Below are 18,563 nucleotides of genomic sequence, written 5' to 3' on the forward strand. Positions count from 1 at the left end.
CTTTCTCTTTCTCACACTCTCTCTCTTTCACTCTCTCCCTTTCTCTCACACTCTCTCTTTTTCTTTCTCACACTCTCTTCCTTTCTCTCTCTCCCTCTCTCTCTCTGCCTCTGCCTCTCTCTGTCTTTCTCTCTCTCTCTCTCTCTCTCTTCCTTTCTCTCTCTTTCTCTCTCTCCCTTTCTCTTTCTCACACTCTCTCTCTTTCACTCTCTCCCTTTCTCTCACACTCTCTCTTTTTCTTTCTCACACTCTCTTCCTTTCTCTCTCTCCCTCTCTCTCTCTGCCTCTGCCTCTCTCTGTCTTTCTCTCTCTCTCTCTCTCTTCCTTTCTCTCTCTTTCTCTCTCTCCCTTTCTCTTTCTCACACTCTCTCTCTTTCTCTCTCTCCTTCTCTCTCACACTCTCTCTCTTTTTCTTTCTCACACTCTCTTCCTTTCTCTCTCACACACTCTTTCTTTCTCTCTCTCTCTCTCTCTCACACTCTCTTCCTTTCTCTCTCTCTCTCATACTCTTTCTTTCTCTCTCTCTCTTTCTCTCTCTTCTCTCAGCCACCATTACATCACTCTTACGCATAATTATGGTTCTAAAGGCACTGGGAGCAGAACAGCGTGATGATTTCCTAAAACATTAACATGCACATTTGTTTTGTTTTGTTCTGTTCTGTTCCATTGGCTGCCTGGATTAATCCTTAAAAACAGAGAACACAGCCTTTTGAAGATGTGATGAATTTCCCCCCTTTCATGTAAATCTCATTATTTTCCCGGGTCAGCCCTGTTGTTATTTCTTTTCCTGCTTCGGTTATTTCCATCGCACTTAGTTTTTTTTGTTTACTGTGCTGCTTCCTTAATATGCTATACGTATACAGCGTTAATAAAGTTAAGGCAATGTATAGGGGAGGATGGACACAGGTTTAAAGCCCCTAGGCCATAGAACTGTATTACAAAACTAGATCATCTGTCCAAATCTATGAAAAATAAGGCTTTGCCGTTCCAGTTGCGGTAATGCGGTTCTGTAGCCAAGGGGCTGGGCTTTCAACCGGTACTGTAGGCGGACCGTGATCGCACTCTCAACCAGTCCCTCCCTCGCACCCCGAAGAGTTAAAACTCCAGCCAGGCTGCACTGCATTTGACCCATAAACGCGAGAGGAAGACTTCCTTGAGTCAGAGTCTATTCCCTTTCACAAGCTGATAAGCAACACAATGCCTGTAGGAACATGACCCAAAAAAAAGTAAAGTTCTGCTTCAAGGAATCAATTCCCAGATTTCTCTGTGAAATTTCTTCCCTGTCAGCCCACAAACACGAAGCCAGAAGCACCCAGGCCTGAATGTATTGTAGATTTTCCTTTTTGAAGCACAACAGAAGTTGGAACATGCACAATATGAAATTCCCCTGTGGAACATTCATTTCAATGGTATTAGGAAAACTACTGGTACTGCTACTGCTACTGCTGCTGTTACTGCTACTACTACTACTCCTCCTACTACTACCACCACCACCACTACCACTGCAACCGCTACTACTATTACTACTGCTACTACTACTACTGCTACTACTACTACTACTATTACTACTACTGCTACTACTACTACCATCCATCCATCCATTATCTATACCCGCTTATCTTGGGCAGGGTCGCGGGGGTGCTGGAGCCTATCCCAGTGTGCTGCTACTACTACTACTACTACTACTACTAATAATAATAATAATAATAATAATAATAATAATAGTAAAGCGCTGGTCAAATTTGTAATTTTCAGCTGCATTATTTACTACAGTAAGCTATAGGTTACCATTTATATACAAGATCTTCCACAAAAGTTCTTCTAGAAGGTCTTCCACAGCGCATTCCTAAATGAGCATTTAGAGGTAATTTCCACTTTGAGAGAAAGTAAGGGTGAGCTGTGCATGAGACAGCAATGCAAGGGAATGGAGCGGACAGACATACAGCACACTGCCAGTTCGCCAAGCAAACTGAGTTTCTACCAGCTTTCCTCATTTATCTGCATTTATTTAGCCTGCCTTTTGCTGTTTGAGAATTTTATTTTTTTATATACCTGTGAGTGACTGTAGACTTCTTTTTTTTTTTTTTGCTTGTCAGAAAAGAGTTTTTTTTTTTTTAAGAGAAAAAGAAGGGCGAGAAGAAAGAATCGTTTTGAAAACGCGGGAACGGAAAAGGAGGATCAGACGCAGGGAGGAGGCTTTGATTGACTTCAGAAGGCACTTCAGAAAGGAGAGCTGCCCCGGGATCCCGACTCCGGCTACAGCTTATTTGAGACATTAATCACGCTCAAAGCCGTCAAATCCGCACAATAAAACCGATGAGGGAACTAATGTACAATCAATCAATCAATAAAGAAAAACCGATGGATTAATTAGTCCCTTTAAAAGATAAATGAAACGAAACGAAAAGGAATTGAAGGCGGTCGGCTCTTGTGTTGCACATGGTGTCTTCGCTTAACTGTACGCTAGCCCACCCCCCCCCCCCCCCCCCCCCCACCCACCCATACCCCCGGTTGGTAATTTCCCCCTAATTGAAGTACCTGTTTGATCCTAGAAGGGCCGACGCAGAGAAATGCACATCTGATGACTGAAGTTAACCTACCGGTTGGCTGGACCTTCTGAGCGGAGCAAGAAAGAGAGTTCATCATCCAATCATTCTGCACTGCTGCCAATTTATTCACCGATCAATTACGGTGAAAGAAAATGATTTCTCGAGGGCGAAAGGCTTTTTTAACGAGTTTGTCATCGCTCAACCAACGCGATTTTAATGAACAGGACAGCTGAGAAAAAGAGGTTGTGGTTGTTACCTGAAACATTCCGATGTGGTTATATATTTTGTGACTGGAATGTTGTGGGAGAACATTCTGGAATTTTGTTCTCAAACTGTACACAACAGTATTTTGATCAGTTTGCTAGCTATATTTATTGAATAAAAGTGTGTGTGTAAGCAAGTTAGTGAGTGAGTTTGGTGACATGGGGATGTGTGTGTGCACATGTGTGGTTGAGTGAGTACGAGAGTGTAGTTTTGGGGCCATTGTGTAGATCTGTTTTAAAAACTGGATCAACCTACAGAATACCTCAAAGGACTGCCAGTCAAGCAGGAAGCCATTTTGAAAGCAACACAATACAATGGTTCTGAAGTACCAATGGTGATTCCTCACACGACTGCAAGTCGACAGATAGAATTCTCCTGGTTCTTCTGCTTAGAACCTGTCAGCATTCCTGGCATAAAAACAATCTATGGTTATGTTTCATAAAATAACGTATCAGTTGCCAATCCTGTACTGACAAGATGTCTCATTTTGGAAAGTAGATTTTGTAAACTTTTCTATCCCAGAGAAGAAATAAATAAATAAATAAATATGTCTGAAAACAGGCAGAAAGTAATTCCTACACTGGAGCACCCAATATGGATGTAAAGCCCCTCAAATTAAAGCTGATAGTCCGTACTTTAACTTCGTCTTCACTGTTCAATGAAGAAAATGTGTTAATTTAAAAAACTGTGTCACTGTCCGAATACTCCTGGACTGCACTGCGTACACCACTTCGGCAGTAACTCAGCTACAGTAACTCTGTAACTCTGTTACAGTGGCGTTGCGAGTGCAGAATTTCTATCCCCCTCACCCCTCGTCTGCCCCAGTCAGCACTGACACAGCCGCTCAGGCTCAGGGACACTCTCGTGCCTGGGGCGTGGGGGGAGGGGGGGGGGGGCGGGCTGTGGCAGTGGAGGAGCAGCTCAAAGTCAGGCTGGCGGTTAGTGGCGCTTTGTATTCCGGAAGCAGCATGGTGGCGGGGCTCTGGGGGGGGACTCTGGGGGGGTGGAGGGGTACGTGTAGGACGGTCTGGCACTACATGCTCGGGCCACTCCGGTACCGTGGAGAGCGGGGAGTGGGGGGCGGGGGGGGGGGGGGGGGGGGGGGGGGGGGGGCGGAGGGAAGGGGGGATGTGAGGGGGGAGGCCCAGCAGTGCAGTGGAGCAGCTGCAGCAGCAGCAAAAACAGACTCCAGCAGCAGATTTATACCTAACGGGGGATCGTTCCCACAGTGTCAACCATCTATCGCCTCCAGCTGTCCCTCTCTCTCTCTCTCTTTCTCTCTCTCTGCCTCTGCCTCTCTCTGCCTTTCTCTCTCTCTCTGTCTCTCTGCTCCTCTCTCTCTCTACCTCTCACTCTCTCTCTTTCTCTCTCCCTCTCCCCCTCTCTCTCTCTCTGCCTCTGCCTCTCTCTCTCTTTCTCTGTCTCTCTCTCTCTCTCTGTATCTTTGCCCCTCTCTCTCTCTCTCTCTCTGTCTCTCTCTCTGCCTCTCACTTTCTCTCTCTGTCTGTCTGTCTCTCTCTCTGTCAATTTGAATTTAAATTTTCTTTATCGGCAGGAGACCTGCAGTCATATTGCCAAAGCAACACACATAATACACAGAAACACAACCGCATATACAACATGCAAAAAAGTATGACCCACAACAACATACAGTAATAATAATAATAATAAACCTATTCACATAATGAAAAAAGATGAGTAGGAATATTGTTTTTTTTTGTTTGTTTTTTTCTTTTGCCATAAGATCAACATCATAACAATCACACAGATTCATCTGGCAGAGAATATATAGCCTTCGCAAAATAAAATTTCCAATATTCTTTCGCCTACCTGTCAGGGTCTGATACATATTGCGGCTCATTCCTGTTTTCTATTTCTCCGCTTTTTTCCATTCATAACAACGGCAGCCAGATAAAGACTCTATAAATAAATTGCCTCTATCTGACGCCACCTGTTGCGCTGATTTGAGTACCGTATCGTTGGGATCGCACGGCTGCCGCCTCCCCGGCTCCCCGCGTCAGTTTTCGGTTCGTGGCTAAAAACGCCGCACTGCCGCACCGGGACGGGCGCCTGAACGCGGGGTTTTGGGATGTTTACGGGGGTGTGTGAGGACCAGGGGGAGGTACAGTAGGGCGTTTACAACCGTAGGATGGGATCGATTTTTTGCTTCTCAAAGAGTGAGGTCGTACCCCGTCGGCGAAGAGCGTTAATCAAATTCCCAAAAAACGGCGGCCCCTCCCTCTCCTCGGTGCCTCTATACTGATCATATTTTGTCCTTTGGAGTAGCTTTGAAGCGGTGTCCACAACTGCAGACATGTGGTGGACTGCAATCTAGTCAACTGTAACTGGCATATTCATTAGTATCTGTAAGTAATATCATTGAGAAAAGCAAAAGTCTTTTTCGGTCCCATGCAGTTACATACATCTCTGATCCCAGTGAGCAAAAGCTGGTATCTAGACATCTAGAGGAATGGAAATCTAGGCTGAGAGACATTTTGACATAAACAGACTAGGTTAATATACTGCCCACTTTTTTTACACAAGCCTGAGAATTACATACCCAAAATGAAACAGTTACTATTCTTGAACCCTCTTGACAACAAGCATAACCCTGGTCTTTTTCTGAACGGCAACGCTTGGGAGTCTGTTTTCCAAGAGTCAGAATTACTCTAAATATTACTGAAACAAAAGTAACAGATGCTCAGTGGAAGCTTTTTTTCTCAACTGAAAGATTTTTTTTGAGTGGGTACAGATGCTTGAAGCTGTGCCTGGTGGGAAGCACAATGCAGACACAGCCACGAAACCAGACGAAATCCCGGTTCAGATTTGATGACAAAACCACCATGAGCATTCTGCATCATCTTTTTTTTCTGAGCTATGCCTAGGCAGGTTTCCAAAAAAATCCATTTGGAGACTCCAAGGGGCCACTTGGTAGTCAAATGATATTATGGCTTATTAGAGGTGTAAAATTCTATATACTGCATACTATATGCTCATGGAAGAAGCAGTGGCTTGCTTTCCCTCTTTGCTCCTGTTATCCTTGCCCTCCCTCTCCATCTCCTGAAGATCAATGCAGTCAAAATGGTGGACCTGTGGGTTGCTCTGGAGAAAGGCCCAGAGGCATAAACTATATAATGAGAGGCGCATAACCCATGTAATGTGGAACAAAATGGTGTCTGCTGTGCGTGAAAAAATAGCATACAATGAGCGCTCAGCGCAGGTGGGCGCTGAGCTAACCAGTGTTTTCTATAACTTCCTCAACATCGCGATTTGTAGAGATGTGCTTTTCGCCAATGTGGTCTTCCTCACTCCTTTTTAATAAAAAAATAATAATAATAAAAAATGTAAAAAATTAAAGGACACCCATACCTCACCCACACCCATCCCCTCTGCAGTTTTCACCGCTCAAATCCGAGACATTCAATTTAGTTGAATTTTCAGATAAGCTAACGTCACAAAAGCTAAAGATGTACACAGTTCCAATCATGTGAGTGCCGCCATCAAGGCGAACGCAGGATAAAGGGAGAAAACTTTTTTGGGTTGCGCCCCAAAGCAGCTTCGATAAATTTCAGATGTCTGCTGCTCCTCAATCTGAACAGCCATTCAAACAAATTGTAATAAATTGAAATAATGAGGGGGGGGGGGGGGGGGGGGGTCCTGTGGTGCTCAGCGAATGCTCCAGGCCTATCACCCTCGCCCCCCTCCCCAAACCTCCCCGCCCCTTTCCCAATCATACATACCACCTCTTTATCCACTGTCCGCTCGGTCCCCCGACACCAAAAGCAGGGCCATTAACCAAGTGCACCATCAGGAGTACATAGTGAAGATAATGACAGGCACAGTGGAAAATGTACCCTTATTTACCCACCATCACACACAAAGCAGCCATCGCCGTCAGGCTCGTCCTTTTTTATTATTATTATTATTATTATTATTATTATTATTAATATTTATTTTTTCCCCTCTTCTCAGCAGGGGCGCTAAAATGCACACACGTGTGTGTATTTATACCGCAGCGTTTCCACTGCGGTTAAACGGCACGTCTGTGATTTGCGGGGAGAAGGGATGCAATCAGCCAGCGGCCACTGTTCGCGGCGGCCCGCGCGACTCAGTCCGTAACGCAGACGCGCGCCATGGCGCGGTGCGAAATTCTTACAATTTAACTGCTTTTACGCAGGAATCGAGCGAAGTCGCGCCGTTTTTTTTTTTTTTACCGTTTCAAAGAACCTGAGTGGTAGCGCCGTTGTTTGTTTCACGGTGGGAAACGATCTTCATACAAGAAGTGCCATGCTGTGTTTACCTGCATTAAAGGTGCACTGGAAAAAAAATGTTTTCAGAGGTAAATGAAAGGTGAAGCCGTACAGCAATTTCACAACCAAGCACATTTTTTTATTGAGAATTTAATGTATTCATAAAAGAAATGGGTCATAAGATTTTTTTTTTTATGTCATCTTTCTTGAGCATTACTGAATATTTTGGTAATGCGAAATAGATTTGTTTGTTGTACCAACAGATTTGTATCATTTCATTTCAAGGGGGACACATAAACCTGGAGTTGTGACTCACCCATAACAAACATACGTTGGTTTGTTAACTATAAAGTTGGGCCCCTCATCATATTCTGATTGGAACACATCAGTTCACAGTACTTACGGTGAATCACGATTGCAGTATGAAGACCGCGATGAAACCCATGAATGTTTTTTTTTATAACATGAGACATAAAACCATCATCTTGGCAGCCAGAGATTATTGATGTCTGTTATTTTTCAGATCACTGACATCTTCAAGACCCTATGGCCCCATAGCAGTTCTAAAAACACTGCCCACGCCCCAAAAGCTGAACAAATAATATTAAAAGCAGGAGAAAACATGATCCTCCATGGTATGATCTTGGCTTAAGCACGAACAAAGTAAGGTGGATGGAAGTGTTTCCATGGACACATTCAAAGACAGAAGTACTTTTGCACAGTTGAGCTCATATTGGATGTGTGCAGTGCCTGCAGTTTCATAGATCCCCACAAGCCCTTACGGAATTGGAATGTTTTGTAAAAATGTACTGAAATAAATATATTGTGTACAGTATATATTGCAGCAGTTCATAATATATTGCCAAAAATACAAATTATTGCTGCTTAAAGATGTAGTAATATATTACACTTCTGTGAGTGGAGGGTGGAGTGGGTTGACATCACACATCACAGAGGAATTCGGGGGGGGGGGGGGTGGGTCATTGCAACCCTGGGCCGGTGGGGGGGGGGGGGGGTAGGGGTACTAAGGCAGGACTCCAAGTGAACGAATTTACCGCTGCCAAAATAAAAAACCATGCCCCCCACCCACCCCTACCCTCCGCATGAGGGGTTCAAAATTAATTGGTAAATGGACTGCATTTATATAACGCTTTTATCCAAAGCGCATTACAATTGATGCCTCTCATTCGCCAGAGCAGTTAGCGGTTAGGGGTTAGGTGTCTTGCTCAAGGACACTTCGACGCGCCCAGGGCGGGGTTTGAACCGGCAACCCTCTGACTGCCAGACAATCGGTCTTACCTCCTGAGCTATGTCGCCCCACCTTTAATTGAAATAAAGCTTATTATTCAATTTTACCGGAATTCTTATTTCCATCGCTCTCCGAAGTGTGGTAACTGATTAAGGGGGGTGGGAGAGAGCGCGGGCGTATCCGTCATAGCCACACCTGAGCAGCAGGTGATGGATCACAGGCTGCATTTTGGGGGTGGCAGCGGCAGGTAACTGTGGAGCAGGGGAAGACCGTGAGGGTGCGACGGAGAGGATGATGGAATCTAACGCATGACGGAGCATCGGGAACAAAATGCCCGCACGCTTGACGCGCACAATACTTCCTGCCTGATGCCGCTCTATGCTCCAATAGCTGACCACCCGGTACATACACACACACAAACACACACACACAGGCACGCACACACATACAGGCACACGTACACACACACACACACTAGCACGCACACACACACACAGTAGACATACATACACACACCCAGAGACAACAAACACATACAAAAACAGTACAAACATACTTGCGCATAGCAGACACATGAACACATGCTCTCTCACACACACACACACACACACACACAGGCACACACACACATACAGGCACACGTACACACACACACACACTAGCACGCACACACACACACAGTAGACATACATACACACACCCAGAGACAACAAACACATACAAAAACAGTACAAACATACTTGCGCATAGCAGACACATGAACAAATGTTCTCTCTCACACACACACACACACACACACACATAGACACACACAGTAGACATACATACGCACACAGAGAACATCCACAAACACACATAGAAAATACCCAGAGACAACAAACACATACAAAAACAGTACCTACAAAATACTTGCACGTAACAGATGCATGAACACATGCACACGTACAGTTACACGCAGAGACGTGTGCACACAGCAGGCATGCATGTACACATAAAGCTCCCTGCATTATAAAACACTCAAGAAATAAATTGTCTATCAAAAGTCATTCATTAAGCCAATTGCGCTCTAATTATAGAATGAATGATTTGCTATTAGTTTATAAGCACCATTCATTACAGAGCTACGGAGGAGGACACGGGTCAGTCAACCATGTGGGCAGAGCAGAGACAGAACATTATACCAGAGACTGGCCTGGGAAGGGGAAGGGGCAGGGGGCTGTTTCAAGGGATGGCGGGGGTAGGGTGCTGTTTTAGGAGATGGGGGGGCAGGGCGCTGTTTTAGGGGATTGGGGGGGCAGGGCGCTGTTTTAGGAGATGGGGTGGCAGGGGCTGAATTATTGGAGGAGCAGACAGAGTGTTGGATTCAGGACAAAGAGCCTAATTCTTAACCCTTTAAGCTATAAGATCAGGAATGCGTGATTAGAATGTTCTTAACTGAACATTCTAGGACATTCTGAACATTGTAGGCTGTTCTTAACTGAGCATTCTAATGCTGATGTCACAGTCACTACTGGTGACTGAAAGCAGGGGAGTTCTAGAACACTGACTTAGAATTCTGGAGAGAGAAAAAACGTTCCCGAAAGCCTGCTCTTGTACCGGGTTAAAACGGAAGGGAGTTTTTTAGGGCGGATTCAGAAACGAGCAGCGCGTGAGACCCCCCTCCGCTCGCCGCCGGCCGCCCCGCGGTAGAGCGCGACCCGCGCCCGTGGACGCCGCGCCCCCCCTCCGCTGTGAGGTCGGCCGCCGCCGCCGCCGCACAACCACAGCCCGCCGCGCCGAGACATCCCCCCCCCCCCCCCGCCTGCCGTGCTGGAAGCTGCTGCCACGACGACGCTCTGAGATCCTGATAAATGGAGCTCTTTTTACCCAAACGCCAGAGGGAAACGGGAAAAGAGAGAGAGAGATAGGGGGTGGGGGAGTAAATAGGGAGAGAGGGAGGAGGGAGAGAGAGAGGGAGGGGGGAGTGAGAGAGAGAGAGAGAGGGAGGAGGGAGAGAGAGTGAGGAGGGAGAGGGAGAGAGGGGGAGAGGGAGGAGGGAGAGAGAGGGAGGGAGAAAGATAGAGGGGTGAGAGAGACAGAGAGAGGGAGAGAGAAAGAGGGGAGAGAAAGGAGAAAAGGAGAAGGAGAGAGGGGGAGAGAGGGTAGACAGATAGAGGGAGAAGGATGGAGGAAGAGTGAGAGAGAGAGGGAGAAGAAGGGAGCGAGAGAGAGACAGAGAGGGAGAGAGAGGGAGGAAGAGGGTGAAAGGAAGAGGGGGGAGAGGGGGGAGAGAGAGGGAGAGAGGAGGAGAGAGAGATGGGGGAGAGAGAGACATAGACAGAGAGGGAGAGAGAGAGACAGAGAGACAGAGAGGGAGAAAGAGAGAGAGAGAGACAGAGAGGGAGAGAGAGAGAGAGATAGAGAGACAGAGAGGGAGGGAGAGAGAGAGAGAGAGAGCAGGTAGTGGCCAGGGGCCAGCGGCTGCACGCTGAGAGGCAGTTGGGGCAACTTTGACGCCCCAAAATTAAGGGTTTGATGCGCGGCGCGATCGTTAGCGTTTGACAGGCTGGGTAATTAGGGACTCCGAAGACCATCGCTCGTTAATTACCGACCGATAATAAAGACTCAATTAAAGGGCAGAAATGGGTATTTATCCCATTCTCCCGGATTTCTCTGTTTAATCGCAGCTGCTGTTGTACTCTAAACGATAAACCAGGCCTCCGAAAATAACCAGCATCGAGTTAAAAATACGAACGTAACGCACGAGGATCGTATCGCTGATTTACAAGGTAGAGGAAATAAACAAAACAAATTAAGATTGACAAAATGGAAGAAGGGGCCTGCCCTCTGGCTAATCACAGCTTCATCTTGTTGCCAATAATAACTGTAATTGCAGTCAAGACGCTGGCTTTCATCAGCACATAAAACAGTTTCAAATCCAGGTAATGTCAGCGTGCTCCGTGTTCTTTATGTGTGCTTGAGCAGCCGCCACCCCCCCCACCACCCCCCCTTTGACACACACCTCTGCTAATGTGTTTTTGCTCAGTTGGACAGTCCTTTAACTCAGCTTTTCCCAACCTTTTTCCTTCCGCGGCACACCTTCCAAATTTACGGAACCTCATGGCACACCACTCTCAAAAGCATAAAAAATATAAACACCCTGCAGCCCCCCTCCGCACACCAATAGTAGGCCTAAATGTTCTTTTGGGGTTTTAATTAAGCGACATGCATTTTAATGACATTTTTTTGGCTTTTGTGCATGGGGTTGGTTCATTTAAGTTTTTTTAAATTCATTTGAACATTAACATTTTTTTTAAAGGATTTTTCACACGGCACACCTGACCTCGCCTGACGGCACACCAGAGTGCCACAGCACACCGGTTGAGAAACCCTGCTTTAACTGTCCATATTTTCATGCCTGTCGCACCGTGTGGAGTGCTGAAGAGCAGGAGATTGAAAGATTAAACATTAACAGTGTGTGATGCAGGCGAGTGTAATCTAGTGCAGATTCGACCTCTTAACAAGGGCCCTCCTCACACAGAATCACCGCTCCCCATCAGGAGATTAAGGGTTATTCCGGAAGCATTCCAATGCGTCAACTTGCTCCACAGTCCTCCGAACCAGAACAACGGACTTTTGAAAGCATACAGTATAGGAACAGAGGGAAAGTTGTTTGGTAAAGAAAGGACATCTTAAGTAAATTTTTCATCATAACTAAACTGTACATTCTAACAGGAATAGCATTTCGCTGGATATATGAACTACAGCCCAATCAGCGTGTGCAACCAGGGTGTTCGATACTGGCCATGATCCAACAATCTCTTCTCAGTACCCTTTAAAGCAGGGCTAGGCAATGTACGCAGGTTTTTGTTTGCACTGATTACCCTAGCCAAATGAGCTAATTGGCTGTATACAGCAACACTGAATTCGCTCAGAGGTTAGATCGCTGTAAAACATTTTCCTGAAAGGGACACAGGAACAGTCTTCGGTTGTCACTCACGCGCCAAATCGAGAAATGTAGCTAAATTGTCAATTTAAATTTAAAAAAACATTTGGGGCGTAAACAAGTTGGCATTAAAACCAAAAACAGATACGGCCCCTTTGTCATCCACCTATATTCTTTACGGTCTTCGTTGCAGAAGCACAGTTAAGCTCTAGAAACAAAATGGAGCCACGCGAGCTCGGTCGGGCAGGCGGAGTGGGTCGGACGCAGACGCCGGTCTCGCTGACTTCTCGGCCTTGCCGCCGCTCCAGCGCTCCGCGGCAACAGTTTACTTTTGAATTACAAGAGTGCGGGCAGCGTGTACTGAGTCACTCCTGTTGCCGGGGCAACGCAAATCATATTTAGAATCCTTCCAACAGGTTGTTAGGGAAACACAAGCACTGCAAAATGGGGGGGTGGGGGGTAAATCTCTGTGAGTGAGCTGGTTTAACATGCCACCCCGTTGTTTCTCTGGTGTTCTGAGGAAGTGTATTAAGTGCCTGTTATTACTGTGGAACTCAAGTCAACGTGACACATGCCCACTTCAAGATCGACGTAGATGGATCAAATTTAGACCGATTGAAGACAACAGGGGATCCGGTGCAAGATGTAGAACAGCGTGGTTCAAGTCAAAGCCACAAACAAAAGTTGTAGAAGGGATTTTATGGATGCAAGAACCTGCTAAGAAGAAAGTATTTGTAATGGATCGAAATATAATATATATATAATATATATAATATATAATATATATATAATATAACTTTAAGGAATGTAATCTCAAAAATCATCTTTTTTTTCATGTTGCACTCAGCAACACAGTCAGTGATAAACAGGCTAATGTGCTACTCTTGACGTGAGAATGCATACATACATGCATGACACCTATGCTCCTCTTACGACAAGAAGCATTTCTCTTACACATCTGACTGCTAACGCCATTTTGAAGACTCGAGTTTCTCAAATTTTTGAAAACAATTTTTGTTGTTTGGATACTGCCTCTTCATACTGCCTCTGTACTGTCTTCCACTTCAGATGAAGCAACTATTTTTCCCATTTTTTTGTTTTATTTAAACAGTCAACACTTCCATTAATAATTCATCTAAGCTTATGTGATTGATCATATTGTTTTGGCAGTGATTATTCTTTTGTATTGAATGATTAAATAAATCTTCACATGAGCAGTCGGACCAAGTCACATGACCTATACTGTGATGTCTTTTAATGATGCACTTAACAATTTAGACCATATTTGCATAAACCACTGGCCCATATCTGGTATGCTACTTTTTGAAATGCAACTGACTAATAATATTGCTGCTTTATTTTTACAACAGCATTGCCTTATGCTGTTTTTTTTTTTGTTTGTTGTTTTTTTTATTTTATTTTTTTTTAAGAAATATCTTCCTGTATCTGGACATGCTGCTTTTCAGAGAGGTGATATGGGAAAGATGTCTCACCTTGAGCAGTAACATGTGGGCCTACTGAACAGAGGGGCACAGCAAGGCTTTTACACCAAACCAGGCGGGCAAAGAAGGTGTTAAAAAAAATGGAGACATCACAAAGAAATTAGAGATTACCAAACACAAACCAGATGGCAGAAAGAAATTAATTCACAGTGGGTTCGCAAAGAATAAATTCCCCTGTCAGTTTACTGCTAAATTCCTCAAATTGATTTCCGATGCTTTTTTTTTTCTTCTTTTTCTTTTTTTAAATTCCTCTTGACAGTGTTGCTGGTTCTTCCCACAGAGGGAGACAACAAATATTTATCAATCCCTTAGCCTATATTAGTTTCTGTGCAATCTACATCTTTCACATCTGCTCAGTGTTTTGTGAAAGTAAGCGTGACAAGGAAAAGAAAAAGATTAAAAGAGCTTAAAAAGTGTTAAAACAACGAAACCATGGAGACCTAAAAGAGTACAGAATCAGCAAGATCAAGGACAGGCACCAGTGCTATGAAAAGAGAAAGTGTGGTAAATTTGAAGAGCGCTCCTGTAAAAAGGACTATATAAATGAAACTGAATTGAATAGTAAAGAAGACAGAAGGTATTGGGCTCGTTCCAATCTCACAAATTCAAAATGCTTTTCGCCAAGCTCATGGAAAGTCAATGGGTGACATCGCAGTGACTTGCTCCATATTTGTTCTATAGTCTATGGTTTAACCACATCACACTGTTTGCAGATAGTTCAGTAGCTAAATAGTCATTTCTAACGAGTAGCTCTTTGCCTTCGTCATTATCGTTAAGAGGCCTAGGCTACAGTGTTGTTTTAATCAAATCCCCGCGGTTGTGTGTATTTTCATTTCCCAGAAACGAAGCGAGCACATAGTGCAGTTTTATTGTGCAATTCAATAGCGAGCGCTAGACTAACAAAGGCTTCACCGTGTGAGGATCGCTGTTAGGAAATAAGTCTTGATTATAATGCAGTCAATTAATGTTTGCAGAGCTTTCTCTGGAGACCCGTGGGGAATACGTGTCTATCTGTCGTCTTCTCTCTTCTTCAAATAGAGTGTCGATTTCATTTTTGTATTATGCCAGATAAAGTAAGTGTTATTTGGTGAAGGTGTTATGCTGCGTTTTGGAGGGGGTTACATTTTGGAGGCACCACTGTGGGATACTGTTCCCCTTAAGCTCTTTTTGCCTTGTTCTTAGTGTAGTATTTTAAGATGGCTGATATTATGCCAGTTGCATGGTGCAGGGGAGAGGGTGTCAATATCAGTTTCACAATTTTTTATTTTTATCTGACATTCTTGAGGGCACAGAGGATAAATGATAGATGTTGATTTTGCGAACACTGCGGCAGATAAAAAGTACTGGGAAGAAGGCATGAAGGGAAAAATGTTTAGAGTAAGTATACCCGAGACATACAGGCTTTTATGCAGGTGTAGTGGACCCGTGGAATGGAGTAGCATCCCCCCCGCTAGCCCCACCTCAGTACGGAGGAACCGTTTGCTCACTGTGAGGCTACACTGTGAGCGCCATCCGGTCGGGGCGTTGTACATTGATCGGGGGACGGTACGTTTATTCAAAATCGCGATAATCGATGCGCGTTCTAGCGAGAATCTGGCTACTGATATAGCTGCCTTTGGAGTGTAGACTTTAGCGGGGATACAACGAATAATGGGAGCACGTGACAGGAAGTTAATTCCCAGGAGTGTCCGGCGCATCTGCTTCATTTCCTGTCTTAAAGGAAAGGCGAAGCGGTGAATTTTTCTTTCCACACCGCTGTGGACTGAAGCCCCATGCAGACCTGCGCCGTCATAGTTTTCCTAGCCGGCTCATTGGTTATTATTCGGCAAACCGAAATGCCATTCGGTGAGGAGGGATGTGTTCAGTTAGTAACAAGTCAAGTCAAGTCAAGTCAAGTCAAGTCAAGTAGAACTTTATTCATCCCCAGAGGGGCAATCGGTTGTGCAGCAGAGAAAACAGTACCAACAGCGTAACTGCTGTTTAGTCGCATCACACCGTTTGTGGCTAGCTCCAAAGCTAGCTGGTAATTCCTGACAAGTAGCACCCACGTATGGCGTTTAGAGGCCTTACACTTTGTGTTGTTTTCATTCAATCGCATCCTGTTCATTGTATGCGTACCCTGCATTGTTATGCAACTTCCTAGATATGGAGTGAGAGCACTGTGCAGTTTTACTGTGCGGTTCAATTGTGCATGGATACAAATGCCTCTCTGCTCGGAAATTAGCATTAGGAAGTAAGTCCTTGATTAATACAGTCACTTAGCGTTCCCCGAGCAACCCCTCTCTTCCTCGAAAACGCAGCGGCAATTTCGGCACTCTATTTTGCCTAATAAATTATGTATTAAACTGAAGTAAACATGATATTGTGCTCCGTATTAAAGGGTGTCACGCGTCACGGGGGCGGCAGTGTAGAGTAATGGGTAAGGTGCTGGTCTTGTAACCTAAAGGTGGCAGGTTCAATTCCCAGGTAGGGCACTGCCGTAGAGCAAGGTACTTACCCGGCATTGCTTCATTATATATCCAGCTGTATAAAAGGATAAAATGTAAAACGAGACCAGGTCAAAACCTAGTATATGGCTGGACCGGCCGACCAATGGCATAACTTCATAAGTCGGCCGACCAATGGTGTAACTTCATCACTCAGTCAGTCAGTCACAGACATTCGCGTCTATAGGGCTGGCCCCGCTGGTGCGGTCCAGCCAAAAATGCAATGTAATTGCGGTAGTGCATGACGTGGGAGAGGGACCGCATGTCAGATATCACACATACTGCACGGCCTCCACGGACTGTGGGGGAGCCAAAAAAAGACATGACATGAGCGATATACGTTCAGGTGTTACAGGTTGTGCTCTTGCCTCACCTGGAAAAGCTTGTCGGCGAGCCAGCAAAGCACGGACGCAGCAGTGCGGTGGCAGAGGTAGCGAAGCGGGCTGCTGTTTGACTTCTTTGTCACCCGCAGGCCTCTTCAGCCTTGCTCAGCGCCGCTAGTTATTTTACCACTGCTTTTAATTAATTACTAAAGGCCTATTGCTGCTCTTAATCATGTAATTATGCAACCGGCACTTTTGGAAACTGCCACAAAGTCATTTAAATGCTAATCATGCTCTGTTCATCCTCCCACTTCAGCTGAAACTCAGCACAACAGAAATTAGCTGAAGCTGTAATGAGTGTTTTGCAATGTTGTTGTTGTTGTTTTATTTTGTTTTTTTCGTATCCCCCATCGGTCCACGGTCATTGCTCCTTAGAACTTGGTACCGTGCATGTTCCTAAGACAACATTTTGAGCCCAAAAAAAGTACTTTAATCACCAAGGGCATTCGAGTGAGTCAAGCCGTATGTCCCAAACAGGTCATTTTCCATTATCAGGAGCTAATAAAATGACCTTACACACACACACACACTCACACACACACACACGCTCACACACACACACACACACGCACACACACACATGCTCACACACACACACTCTCTCTCTCAGAAAACTGTGAATATGTTCGCTGAACGAAAAAAAAAAAAAAAAACACCATAGAGATTACTGTATTGGCAGCCCTTCTGGGAGATGTGCTCTGGTATGTTAATCACTGTATTGATGAACGCTCTATGGTGCCGCTCTGTTCCCACACAGTCCCATTGATCCGGTGCACACTGTGGTTGGGTCAGAGAAGAGGCACCTGCTGGCAGAAGACAAACAGAATCACCGAGGATCACTGCGAGTGAGCAGCGCTTTCAAAAAGGATGTGGTAACCACCTTGTATTTTCCTACTTTTGCATTACTTTCGACACATTTTATGTGAGAGTTCCCTACTTTTGTGTTACAAATATACTATTTATGTGTTACAAAGGGAGATTTTTTTAAAACACAGACTGGGTTGAAAGTAGCCTTACGCAAAATGTAGTGTCCTTAACTAGACATGGACGTGGGTTTTAAAAAAAGCATCCGAGTTTGTGTGAGTATTGTGCCTTATCGGACCTGTGTTCCAGCGACCTTCGGTGTGCACTTATTGTACGTCGCTTTGGATAAAAGCCTCTGCCAAAGAAGTGTAATGTAATGTAAATTGAAGACTCTACACTTGAGAAAAAGAGGGTAAAAAAAAATCAACAAGCGAGTGCTTTTGTGTTGGTACTGGCGCTATTTTCATGTGACTATATTAAGGGGGGAACATAAGACCTCACCCGGGGGGAAAGGAATTGATTTTGAAGTGCAATCAAACATAAAATTACATTTTTGGGAGAAAGAACACATGGCCGGGTGAATAATGGCAGAACGACGTCTCGTCTTGTCGTTTTAATAGTTTTCGTTGTCAGAGGCACGACACCGCTTTTAATAATCAACTCACCTGAGGCCACAGAATCTGCTATGAAACAACAGCCTTTTCGTGCCTGAGAAAGTCTGAATGCTTAACACAAACTCATTTATGTGTCATTTTCTGAAATATTTTTCGTACTAAAAGCCCAGAAATTCATGCATATGCATAAGGGATAAAATACATGTGTATCACAGCCCCAGAGGCTCCTGGCTCTGCAAGTCAAGATGGCCGCTCTTAACTGTGGCTCTGACACGTTCGCCAGTGCGCAGAAAATCCCATGTTGGTTTTGGTATTTATGGCATTTACCGTCCCTCATTGCAGCCATTTCGCACGTGCAAATCTCATAAACCCCCTCAGAAACACAGCAACCCCTCACAGAGTCATCGCACGCACTGAATATGGTAGATACTGTCTCTCTGATGTTCACAAACACCCATCGAAACCCATTAAGGTTGGACTCACTTTGACCCCCCCCCCCCCCCTCGCGCTTTCGAATCATGATCAGAGCTGGATGGA

Source organism: Anguilla anguilla, chromosome 11, assembly GCF_013347855.1.
Source record: "Anguilla anguilla isolate fAngAng1 chromosome 11, fAngAng1.pri, whole genome shotgun sequence".
NCBI classification, from domain to species: domain Eukaryota; kingdom Metazoa; phylum Chordata; class Actinopteri; order Anguilliformes; family Anguillidae; genus Anguilla; species Anguilla anguilla.